Source organism: Capra hircus, chromosome 6 (assembly GCF_001704415.2).
Source record: "Capra hircus breed San Clemente chromosome 6, ASM170441v1, whole genome shotgun sequence".
NCBI lineage: Eukaryota > Metazoa > Chordata > Mammalia > Artiodactyla > Bovidae > Capra > Capra hircus.
In genome coordinates, this window is record NC_030813.1 from 23,895,907 (window position 1) to 23,909,004 (window position 13,098).

General features: G+C 40.8%; 1 protein-coding gene across 2 annotated transcripts in view; it reads left to right on the forward strand.

The window, feature by feature from the left end:
* The window catches only part of PPP3CA (protein phosphatase 3 catalytic subunit alpha), a 329,583-nt gene that overhangs the window by 192,190 nt on the left and 124,295 nt on the right, over positions 1 to 13,098 (forward strand). The window lies entirely within an intron of this gene.

Below are 13,098 nucleotides of genomic sequence, written 5' to 3' on the forward strand. Positions count from 1 at the left end.
AAGTGAATTGACTGCTTTTTATTTTGAATAATTTTATTGTGACTATAGAAAAAGATGCATCATGAAAAGGGGATGGACTTGTGAATTTTAAGTAAAATATCCTGATATATCACTATAATATAAGAAAAAATATATTTTTGGTCCCTGCCCCAAGTTCCTAAAACTCATAACTTCCTGAATGGTGGGGCAGATAGAAGCATCTTACATAGCACTCCTAAACCCCTTGGAATTTCCTGGGTGATAGGAGTGTCCTTTGTTCTAATGAGGTGACTCTTGGTGGATTCCTGGAGAGTTCCAGGATGTGAGTTGTTCACTAGAAAGACCAAGCCATGAATAGAAGTTTGGAACTTTCAGCCTTATCCCTCATCTTCTGGTTGGGGAAGAGGGGCCAAAGACTGAGTTAATAATCTATCACGTCTGTGTGATGAAGCCTCCATAAAAATTCCTTAACCACAGAGTTGGGAGAGCGTCTAGATTAGTGAACATGTCTCCATGCTGGGAGGCCGATGTGCCCCAGCTCCACAGGGAAAGAAGCTTGTGTGCTGGAATCCTTCCTGACTTAGCCAGATGTAGTTCTTCATCTGGCTGTTCATCTGTACCCTTTAGGATATCCATTATAAAAAACCAGTAAATAAACATAAATGTTTCCCTGAGTTTTGTGAGTCATTCCAGCAAATTTTTGAACCAGGAACAGGGGTAGGCAGTTGTGGGAACCCTTGACTTTGTAACCAAGGCTGATAAAAGGGTCAGTACCCTGGGGACCTGTTATTTGAAGGTTATTTGGTACCTGAAGTGCTCCACCGACTCCGGGAAGTTACTGTCAGAATTGAATTAAATTACTGGGCTGGAAGAAGCACAAGCTGGAATCAAGGTTGCCGGAAGAAATATCAATAACCTCAGATATGCAGATGACACCACCCTTATGGCAGAAAGTGAAGAGGAACTAAAAAGCCTCTTGATGAAAGTGAAAGAGGAGAGTGAAAAAGTTGGCTTAAAGTTCAACATTCAGAAAACGAAGATCATGGCATCTGGTCCCATCACTTCATGGCAAATATATGGGGAAACAGTGGAAACAGCATCAGACTTTATTTTTTTGGGCTCCAAAATCACTGCAGATGGTGACTGCAGCCATGAAATGAAAAGACGCTTACTCCTTGGAAGGAAAGTTATGACCAACCTAGACAGCATATTCAAAAGCAGAGACATTACTGTGCCAACAAAGATCCCTCTAGTCAAAGCTATGGTTTTTCCAGTGGTCATGTATGGATGTGAGAGTTGGACTGTGAAGAAAGCTGAGCACCTCAGAATTGATGCTTTTGAACTGTGGTGTTAAAGAAGACTCTTGAGAGTCCCTTGGACTGCAAGGAGATCCAACCAGTCCATTCTGAAGGAGATCAGCCCTGGGATTTCTTTGGAAGGAATGATGCTAAAGCTGAAATTTCGGCCACCTCACGCAACGAGTTGACTCATTGGAAAAGACTCTGATGCTGGGAGGGATTGGGGGCAGGAGGAAAAGGGGAAGACAGAGGATGAGATGACTGGATGGCATCACTGACTCAATGGACGTGAGTCTGAGTGAACTCTGGAAGTTGGTGATGGACAGGGAGGCCTGGCGTACTGCGATTCATGGGGTCGCAAAGAGTCAGACACGACTGAGCGACTGAACTGAACTGAACAGTACTTTCCGTTGATGTCTGAAGAGTTGAAACACTGGTTGGTAGGGGGAAAGAAACCCACACATGGGGTATCAGAAGTGTTATGAATAGAGAAGCAATTTTCCTTTTATCATGCAGATACTGATGTTAGTGAATCTTTGGATTTTTTTTTTTTTTTTTTGGTATGGTAAGAACCCACCTGCCAATATAGGAGACATAAAAAATGCAGGTTCAATCCCTGGGTCGGGAAGATCCCCTGGAGGAGGCCATGGCAACCCACTCCAGTACTCTTGCCTGGAAAATCCCATAGAGGAGCTTGACAAGCTACAGTCCATAGGGTCCCAAAGAGTCAGACACGACTGAAGCGATTTAGCATGCACTCACCAGGCAGGGGGAGATTTTGATAATAGTTGTATCTTGGTACTGCTGCTGCTAAGTCGCTTCAGTCGTGTCCAACTCTGTGCGTCCCCATAGATGGCAGCCCACCAGGGTCTCCCATCCCTGGGATTCTCCAGGCAAGAACACTGGAGTGGGTTGCCATTTCCTTCTCCAATGCATGAAAGTGAAAAGTGAAAAAGTGAAGTCGTTCAGTTGTGTCCGACTCTTCGTGACCCCATGGACTGCAGCCTACCTGGCTCCTCCATCCATGGGATTTTCCAGGCAAGAGTACTGGAGTGGGTTACTAATTGTAATTTAATGAACACTTTCATTATTCCTCTAAGGGTTCATGATTTCCAATATAGCTGATCACTGGTCATACCATTCCGTGTTATCAAATTCCTGACTTTTAAAAAATATTTGAATTTTTTTCCCTGTGATTATTGTGTCTTGCTACAACAGTCACCTGATTTTATTTGTGAAAGAGACTAGAGACCGCTTCCAGCTATCAGCCTCACAATGAGAACACTGCTTTGGGGCAGGGCTTGGGCATGGCAGTGCCACCCACAGCTGGCTCATGCTGAGTTAGCCCAGAACGCCAGTCCCCACCGCCATGGCCCACTGCCCTGCTGAGTTCTGTCCTCTATTTTCTTCTCAACAATAACAGAGAATGTGGATGCTTTCACTTCTGCACCAAGTCAGTGTTAATTTTCACAACTTAATTTCTGTTGCCCCTTTTGGATTTTAATGTATATTTATGTACTTTTTTGGTGCACTACAAGTTATTTCCTTAGCAAGAGATTTGAGTGTTTCTCCTCTTCCCTAGCCTGTAGTTGACATAAACTCGCTTTTCGCCACTAACCTTTAAATAGAGTAAGCCCTCAATGTCCTTCTCATTTTGCCCTTGATCTGGCTCTTTCTTCTGCTTCTTACATCATATCTGGCAGCAGGGCAGAGGTAATGACCTGCGAGGCGTGATGTTTGTCCATTTCATGACCCTCCCTATTTAACTGCCGGGAAAGTTTCCTTCATTTTCCCCCATAATTACCTTTAAATATCTTCAGACTTGAGAAAGTAGGGTTTTATGGAGACCACAGAATTCTAATGGGAGTCTACCACAGATCTCCATTTTCTGTTTCCTGTGGAAAATGGAATAAAATAGAATGTTTTGAGTTTCTCAAGTATACCAGTCAACCCTATTCATGATATTTATGCGTAAAGAGCAAACAACATTCTGCTCCACTCCTTGCTGAGGTTTCTTCCTGGCCATCACATTTCTCCATTTGAAAACAAGATGTGGGGACTTCCCTGACGGTCCAGTGGTTGGGACTTTGCCTTCAAGTGTCAGGGGTGTGGGTTTGATGCCTGGTTGCGGAGCTGGGATCCCACATGCCTCTTGGCAAATTAAAAAAAAGAAAACAGAGGCAATGTTGTAACAGTTTCAATGAAGACTTTACAAATGGTCCACATCAAAAAGAGCTTGTGAAGAAAAAAAAAGAAACAGAAGGTTTTTCATACATCAAAGACCATGAGTTACCAGTTGCTTTTTTCTCATCTAGAACAGATCTAGGTCTACAGATCTTTTGATAGTGTGTTCATATGTAAAATTATCAAAAAATTTGATATGTATGTATCATAGTTTTAACTTCCTTTGGCCTCCTGAGATACTTCTTTAGCAAACACTCAAATGGAACCGTAAAAAAAGTACTACATCTGGAAGAAACATTAAGGAGGAAAACAGCTCAAGCAGCTGAGTGAAGGGAGTGAGGACTGTCACTAATCAGCTCGAATAAACTCAGAGCAAATCACTTCAACTGACCAGGTCTGTTTTCTCATCAATAAAAGGAGCCAGACAGCACTGGTACCAGAATGACTCGCTCCCCACATTTCTTTGGTTTCATTCACTTAGTCCTGGTGCTTGCTTTGCCCAGGAGTCTGCCAGGGCCCCTCTCCTGAGTCCCGATTTCAGATATGATCTTGAACGTTCCCTTTCATTTCCCAGAAGTGTCTTTGTTCCATCACCCCCTGTTGATTTCTGTGGCTTCAAAAACAAGGGTAGTGTCTTTCTAGCTTGTTCTAACAGTTCTTTATTTTCTTGCTTTTAGTCTCTGTTTTGGGCCTCCCTGGTAGCTCAGAGGTTAAAGCGTCTGCCTCCCATGCGGGAGACCCGGGTTCCATCCCTGGGTCGGGAAGATCCCCTGGAGGAGGAAATGGTAAACCGCTCCAGTATTCTTGCCTGAAGAATCTCTGTTTTAGTATTTGCTTCCAAGGGATTCTCATCTCCTTTTCTTCCATCATTATGGATTTCCTAGATCTTTTTCATGTCTCCTAGGATTTTTCAGGACTTTAAATCTTACCCTGATCCTCTGATTTTCCCCTACCACCCCTGTTTCACAAAGCACTCCCCTTCCCAGTGACATGGTGTCTGATTCAAATCCCAGCTCTGTCACACTCCAGCTCTGTGACTCTTCAAGTCACTTATACTCTCTGTGATTCAATGTCTCTCTCACAGAATTGTTGTGGGGATTAAGTGAATTGGTATCTGTAAGCTCTTAAAGCACCATCTGGCACATGGTACATAATATGTGATTGCTGTCTGTTCTAATATTACTACCAGCATCCCTCCCCTAACCCCTCACTGTTATTCTTGGCCAAATGAGGGTCTCATCTTCCTCTGACTTAGGTTGCATATCCTTTTATGTTATTTTGGATCAGGAAGTACATAGAAACTGATGCCTACCGATTTCCCTTAAATACTTCAAATCATGCATAATCTCGTATTTAGGGCTGAACACAAACATTTTATATTTTTCTAGTCCTAGAACTCATTCTCACAATACTTAGGGCCTTCACATGTTGTTGAGAAGAAATGTCATACTTTAAGAAAATGTTTTAGAAAAGATTTAAACAAGACCACAAGAATACATAAATGCAAAGGATTTATTAAGTATCTTTTAACAAAATAAATCACATCCAAAGACTTGACCATTTCATGATTTTTTTCCCCAACTCCAATTTTGTGATATCTTAATGGAAAAAGTTACCCACCAAGTAGTTCGGTGGTTTTGCTTCCTTGAAAAGAAATCTTTTGGGTCCATATTTTAAAAGAAGTAATATTCAACAACTCATACTAAAGGAGACAATCTAAAGTATCAAAAGAGTTTAAAAGAATATCAAAAGAGTTTAAAACCCTAGAGCTCATTGAATTCAGTGATTTCCAAACTGTTTGTTCACAACCAAGGTCTTTTAATGTAATGTTATGTAAAACTTCGTTATTATGCCTAACTCCAAACATAAAACAGAGACTGGTTGTGTCTGTGTTTCATATTTGTGATGCTTTCCTTCCTTGTGATCAAAGACCATACAGAGAGAGTGGGAAACATCTGGCTAAATTTCCCCTTCTACCTCTGAAGAAACTGAGACGCAATAGAGGTTAGTTTCATTACAAGGATATTCAGCTAGTTAATGGCTGAGCTGGGAGAAGATATCAGCTGTTTTAACTCCTCTGTGAGCATGATTTCCATAGTGCATTCCACTTTTGTCCCAGGAAATTATTCCTATCGATATCTGTAATCATTTGGAAAGTCATGTGTTTCACAGCTGGAATTATATGGTTAGATTGATCTAGATTCGAATTCTGGGTCTCCCTATTTTGTTGCTTAACTGCACTGCTTCCTATCTTATGGTTAAGATTTTCCTTTCTGTGAAGCAGGTATGATAGTAATAATGGCATGTACCTCAGTGGGTTTTAGTAATGCTATTACCTCAATAAGTGCTATCTATTATTAGCATTGATATGGTCATTGTTGATATTATTATATCCCGTTAGCTAGTTCTGTTAAATCAGAAATTATTTTAATTAAAATTAACTTTAAATTGGATGAAAAAAATCTCCCTGCCAAACTGTTATTTAAAACTGATGCTCACAGAAGATTTTCATCCTTTATTTATATCTGTGTCTCTATCTATATAAATCCTGACATCACTGCCTTTCCTGGTGCAGAAGAATAAGCCTGTGGATTAAATATAACAACATTGATATTGAGCTGTTAATAAAAATGCAGATCACTAAAAGCTGGATATGAGTGTGGAAATCACCTAGAGTTTTATTTTAGTGTTGCAAAAAATAGGCCTACTAAAGTTTGGATTTTTTTCCCTCTGCATACCAGGTTTGCAAAATCTTGTAGTACATCCAAGCACTAGCTTCTCCCTCCTACCACAGGCTAAATAAACACTCTGCCCACCATGAATCTAAATATTACTACTCATAGCAGTGTCGTTAGGCTTAAAGGACATTTTCATATAACTCCTTAGTTCCCCCCGCCCCAAAAAAAAAAAAAAAAAAGCCACATACATACACACCCACAAAACAACTAGCCAAACAGAAGCTTTGTTCTATTAATTCTTAAAAGCAATTGTCAGTGCCCAGAATCTGTCTTCAACCTCTTAGCCATGTTGTTGCCCTGGTCCTGTGGCTCTGCTCCTACACTAAGAGGTAAAGATGGTGGCATAGAGGAGTCTGAGGAGGACGCAGGCATATGAGGCTCAGTGTGTATGTGGGTTATCCCAGATCTGGGGATGCCGAATTTAAATATCCAGGTAGCAATCTCAGTGCAAGGAAGTCTCATGTGTAGCTATGTAGCGAGTTGATATTTATTAGTCTGAATAGTGGTAAGAAAGCAGTGCTGCAATTTTGTAAACTTTTTAAAAAATAGGATCATCGTAGAATGTGTTAAAGTGATGCCATGGTTTTTAGAAAGAAGGAAAATTTAGAGATTTATGTTTAACATGTCCTGATTTAAAAATTAGATCTGCCCCCCTTTGCATTAGTGAACCAGGTAATTTCATGGGAACACGCACGTCTATACCTACTAAGACTCACTGTAGGAAGAGCTACATGGCTCAGAGGGAATCTGAAATAGGGAAGGGGTCAGAGAGTCCCATTCAAGATTTTCAAGGGAAGGGGAAGTGGGAATAACATTTTAGAGACATTTAGTCACAAGGGAACACTGACTAACAGTCTGTCTCAGTCACAATGCTAGGTGCTTGTATACATGTTTTCATATTTAAAGCCTTTAACAGCACTACAATTCAGTAATAAATTTAGTGCCAATGGGATGCCAAGCACTATTCTAAGTGCTTGGGATATATCCATAAATAAAAAGCAAGATCAGTATATACCTCTCTTTATAGATGAGATGGCTGAAACGCAAAGATCCTAAGCAGCTTGCTTAAAGCCCAAGATAGAAATGTCAAAAAAGAGACTTGAAAACAGGTCTCTGATTCCACAGTCCAGGTTTTGGGTCTGTGGCATGAATTGCTAGGCACACTCATATTGAGTTGCCTACAAAATATGGTTAATGATACCTCTGCTCCCTATGCCATTGGCGCCTTGTGAGAATCAAGAAGTGTTTTGGATTTGATAGGTTTTAGTTTCTTTCTTATGTCTCCCACTGATCTCTATGAGCACTTTGATAGAGCATTAACCATATGGGCTAAGTCTGTTTACAAGTATGACTCCTCTGGTAGAAAATGCATGTCTGCAATCTGCAAACTTGTCATTTGTTCCTTCAGTCAACCAACAAATATTTATTGAATGCTTCCATGCATCAGGCTAAATATAGGGGTGCCAGCATATACTAGAGATCTGTTTATTTTCACGTGATTCTTACCTCCTAGCAGAGATGGATATTAAATAAATTATACATTGTTTATATTTATAATGCATATTACAGAAGAAAATAGACAGACACCTGTCTCCCTTATATCTGTACCTATTTTCCAAGTAAATTAGAAAATTAATGAATGATTAGGGTAAATTCCTCTGCAAAGTGGCAACAGAGCACAGAGACTTCAGCATCATTATGTCAGGGGTTGGAACTGAGCTCTGCCGCTTACTGAGCTTTGGGACTTGATGCAAGGTTCTCAGCCTCCCATGTAGTTTTGCAGAACAAGAATACTGGTTATTGTAATAGTGGAGTGAAAGAATATAAAAAAACAGTTTATAACACTGCAAGAAATATCATGAGTACAGGAGAAGATTTAACTGTTATAATACTACTATCACGGGCTTCCCTGGTGGCTCAGATGGTAAAGAATCAGCCTGCATTATGGGAGATCTAGGTTTGATCCCTGGGTTGGGAAGATCTCCTGAAGAAGGGAATGACTACCCACTCTGGTATTCTTTCTGGGCAAATTCCATGGGCAGAGGAGCCTGGAGGTGTGGGGTCATGGGATTGAAAAGAGTCAGATGTGACTGAGCAACTAACACTTAAACTTTCATGCTACTATTATGTAATATAATGTTTTAGGAAATTTTCTTTTATCTATAGCCTTCACCTATGCTATTTACCTTCTTCCAAGGGTTTATTAAAAGGAGTTTTCTTAAACTGGAGTATGCCTTAGGACCGACTATAGGGCTTTAAAGAGTACATGTTTCCAGGCTCCATTGTAGAAGATTCTTTTTCAGTAAGTGTGGGTTCAGTAAGTTAGGGAATCATCAATAACCCTAATTTATACCCCAAGGTAAAAACTGATGACTTTAACAATGACACACAGAGAGGTTACACACGTGGCAGAGCAGGAATGTCACCCATTGACAATTATCCCAGGACCTTGCTTTGTGTAATCTGCCCCTGAGTGACTATTAACAGGTACTTGGGAAAATGCAATCAGTAAGCAAACAAATGCATATCTAAGAATTTCCATAGAGTTTAGATAATTCTTTCAGAATTCCAAAATGATTTATTAATTGACCAAATGAGTTGACTAGCCTAGGACATGAGCAGTTAAAGAACAGGGCTTGGTATATATTAGGTGTTCAGTAAACATGAATTGAAGTGTATCGAGTGAATTTTGAAAGCCTTCAGATCTTTTGGAAGTGATAAGATGGATGAATTATAACCTGTAGGAATTTTCCAGGGATGGTAGGTGAAGCATATTGATTATTCTATTAGGTGTCTGAGTAAAATCCCGATGTAGGTCTATCTAGGAAAGATACAGAGACATGGAGTATGTGTACCAAGTGTGAAGTTGATTGGAGCTGGGTGGACAGTGCAAATGTGAAAGTTTCATCTTTTCACCACCTTTCCCCTCACACCCTTGTCCTTTTTTCCCAGCTCTTTGCTCCTTGTCAGCTAGGTAAGTTTTGTTAATATTTAATCACTTGAGCTAACATATAAAATGTTTATTGCTTTTGTATTTTAAATCTGACTGATGTTTGTGTTTGTTATGTGGTTAACTATGACTTGAGAATTATTATGAGGCATTACCTTCTTGAGAATCAGAGGGATGCAAGTCAAACAGCCCAGGTGCTTTGCAGGGTCTTGGCTTTTGATTCCTGTGATTTTCAGTAAGAGACAGGATAATTATGTAATTGTGGGGAAAATCATGTCTTGAGACTTTAAATGACTGAAATTCTGGGTGATATATATTTTTTAATGCCACTATTCTTTTGTGATTTCAGTAGATATTCCAGAAAATTTAAATTACTGTCTGTGGGACAAAGTCACTATTGTATCATGTATTATGGTTCCTAATTGTGATGAGAATAATGCAGAGCAGAAACTGCTAGAAAATAAATAGGGGATTTTCCTTAGAAAATTACTGAAATAGCGGCAATGAGCCAAACAGCTTGGACTTGCCTGATAGTTCACTTCAGCTCAGTTCAGTTGCTTCGTAGTGTCCCAACTCTTTGGGAGCCCATGGACTGTAGCATGTTAGGCTTCCCTGTCCGTCACCAACTCTCGGAGCCTACTCAAACTCATGTCCATCGCGTCGGTGATGCCATCCAGCCATCTCATCCTCTATCGTCTCCTTCTCTCATCTTCAATCTTTCCCAGCATCAGGGTCTTTTACAATGAGTCAGTTCTTCACATCAGGTGGCCAAAGTATTGGCGTTTCAGCTTCAGCATCAGTTCTTCCAATGAATATTCAGGATTGATTTCCTTTAGAATGGACTGGTTGGATTTTGCAGTCCAAGGGATTCTCAAGAATCTTCTCCAACACCAACAGTTCAAAAGCATCAATTCTTCGGCGCTCAGCTTTCTTTGTAATCTAACTCTCACATCCATATATAACCGCCAGAAAAACCATAGCTTTGACTAGATGGACCTTTGTTGGTAAAGTAATGTGTCTGCTTTTAAATATGCTGTCTAGGTTGGTCATAGTATTTCCTCCATGGAGCAAGCGTCTTTTAATTTTAATTTCATGGCTGCAGTCACCATCTGCAGTGATTTTGGAGCCCAGGAAAATAAAGTCAGCCACTATTTCCACTGTTTCCCCATCTATTTGCCATCAAGTGATGGGACTAGATGCCATTATCTTAGTTTTCTGGATGTTGAGTTTTAAGCCAACGTTTTTACTCTCTGCTTTCACTTTCATCAAAAGGCTCTTTAGTTCTTCTTTGCTTTCTACCATAAGGGAGGTGTCATCTGCATATCTGAGGTTATTGATATTTCTCCTGACAATCTTGATTCCAGCTTGTGCTTCATCCAGCCCTGCATTTCCCACGATGTACTCTGCATATAAGTTAAATAAGCAGGGTGACAATATACAGCCTTGAGGTACTCCTTTCCCAATTTGGAATCAGTCTGTAGTTCCATGTCCAGTTCCAACTGTTGCTTCTTGACCTGAATACAGATTTCTTAGGAGGCAGGTCAGGTGGTCTGGTATTCCCATCTCTTTCAGAATTTCCAAAATTTATTGTGATTGACACAGTCAAAGGCTTTGGTGTAGTTCAGTACCTCTACTCAAAATATGCTGCTGTGTGGCACTCACTGTAAACTGAGCAGTCTTTTCAGAGTCAACACTGATTCCCCAAACTTAAGAGGATAAAAAAGTCACCAACATGTCTTGAAAAGAGAGCTTTTGAATATTTTTTGAATCAGCATTGCTTAAAGGTGCTTGTCATGGATCGCTTTAAGGTTGCAAAGTCATCCGTCACCTACTAGAGGCAACATTAAGAAGGTGTTTACTGCTTCTGGTCATTAGCATTTGCTTGAGCAATCCCTGCCTTCTAGCAGTTTATCATCCAATGCTGCAAACATATTATGTCCACATATAGTAAGGTAAAATTTGTCAAACCCATCCGTAAGCATTTAGTAACTGTCTCCTCTTGCATGACACATCTTTGTAGGCCTGTTTTCAGTTTATAGCCTTCTCTACAGATATTAAGCATATAGGTGCCATTACTGCGATTGCTTTTTAACTTTAGGGTAAAAGTCAGAGGCTGGTAGATGCTCCCCTGTGCTGCCAACTATGGCTGGCAGCTTTGCACTACCGGTGTCATGACTTGGCAATCTAGGTGACCAGCATCCTCTGCACTGTACAGGGTACAACCCTCATGGTCCTTTGCAGCTACCCTGAGTGTGCTCACCATTCTTTCTTGTCTCCACTTCTTACTGACCATCTTTACTTGGCACTGTGCCAAATACATGTAGAAAGTCCAAGTGATGAATTGCCCCCGGCAGCAGCAGCAGCAGCAGCAGCAGCTTCATTAGGATTTAGGTCGAATATTCTGTTTCCTAAGTTGCTTACACACTCTGATCACACTGGACACTCAGGTTGATCTTCAGTGAGCCAGGCAAGCCTGGTGGTTGACTCTTGTCTCTAGATGTAATTGCTTAGCTGCTTATCTGTAGTGCCTTATTGTAATGAATTGCCCTTGTGGAAAAGTGAGTATCTCAATTTCCTGTTTGCAGTAGTTATTAAAGTCTATGAAATAGCTTTATCATTTGTTTCATTTAATATGTATTATTGATCGCCCAGCAGATAAGTGTAAACGAGAAGATAGAATTATCAAGAATTAGCTCCTAGAGTTGACCACTGCTTTATCAGGCTGAGATGGTGGCTTTGGCAGATGGATCATAGTATCTGTATAAGCAGACGTAATGAATACAAAACTCCTGGAAGTTTAAATGTCAAATAGAATATTTTGAGATTTTACTTTGTCTGCATAGGATGGTACAGCTCCTAAAAAAGTTTCCAAAGAATGGTATCTGTGTTTTTAGTAGGTAAGATTCTGTTTTATAGTATTTTAACTCTTTTTTTTTTTTTTTTTTTGCCATGGGCCAATTTTTAGTCCTTCCTGTATTGGACTGCTTGGCAAGTTGACACTCCCTCTTTCTTCCAATACATTCTTCACTTGTTTTTCAAGAAATTAAGGGAAAAGCGCTCCCATTTGTCCCTTCATTTGCCACTAGAGTTTCTTAATCTCCTTCATGGTTCTGTCCCCTCTTAGAGTATCCCAAAGTTTAGCCCTTAGATTGCTTCTCTGCTCTGTCTGCATGTCTTTCCTTTGGTCGGCCTGTCAATTTTCTTGCTTTCCAAACCATCCTCAGTCTGTTGCTTCCTAAATATCTGTGTTTCCAAGCCGGTGTTTTTCTCTAAGTCCAGCCTCATGCTTCTGACTGCTTGTTTACCTCCATTTACCTGTGTAAGAGGCATCTCAAATGTCCCAAACCGCACGCCTTTATAAGCCTGCTTCCTTTATAAGCTTGCTCTTGCAACTGTCCTGTCACTTAGTAGCAACAGCTGTGTTCTTAACATCTCTTTTCACATCCGGTATAGAATCTGAAGATTCTTATGGCTCTGTCTTTAAAACACACCCAGAATTTGATCATGACCGGTCCCCTCCTGCTCTGCACTGGCCTGGGCTGTATCGTTGAAGTGGCCAGTGTCTAAAGGTTCCCAGCTTCTCCCTAGCTTCACCTTCTCAACCCATCTGCCCACGTTTTCCTGATGGAATATTAGTGGGATTCGACGTCTCCCCTGCTCAGTCCCTCTCCATTGTGGAAGTTGAGAGCCTGGGTGCTTGCCCTCATCTTTCGGGCTTTATGGATTCTGACCTCTCTTCCCTTCTGCCCAATGTATGCATGCACACTCACTTGTGTCTGATTGTTTGTGATCTCGTGAACTACAGGCCACCAGGCTCCCCTGTCCATGGAATTTTCCGGACAGGAACACTGGAGCAGGTTGCCATTTCCTACTTCAGGGGATCTTCCTGACCCAGGGTTCAAACCTGTCTCTTGTGTGTCCTACCTCAACAGGTGGATTCTTCACCTCT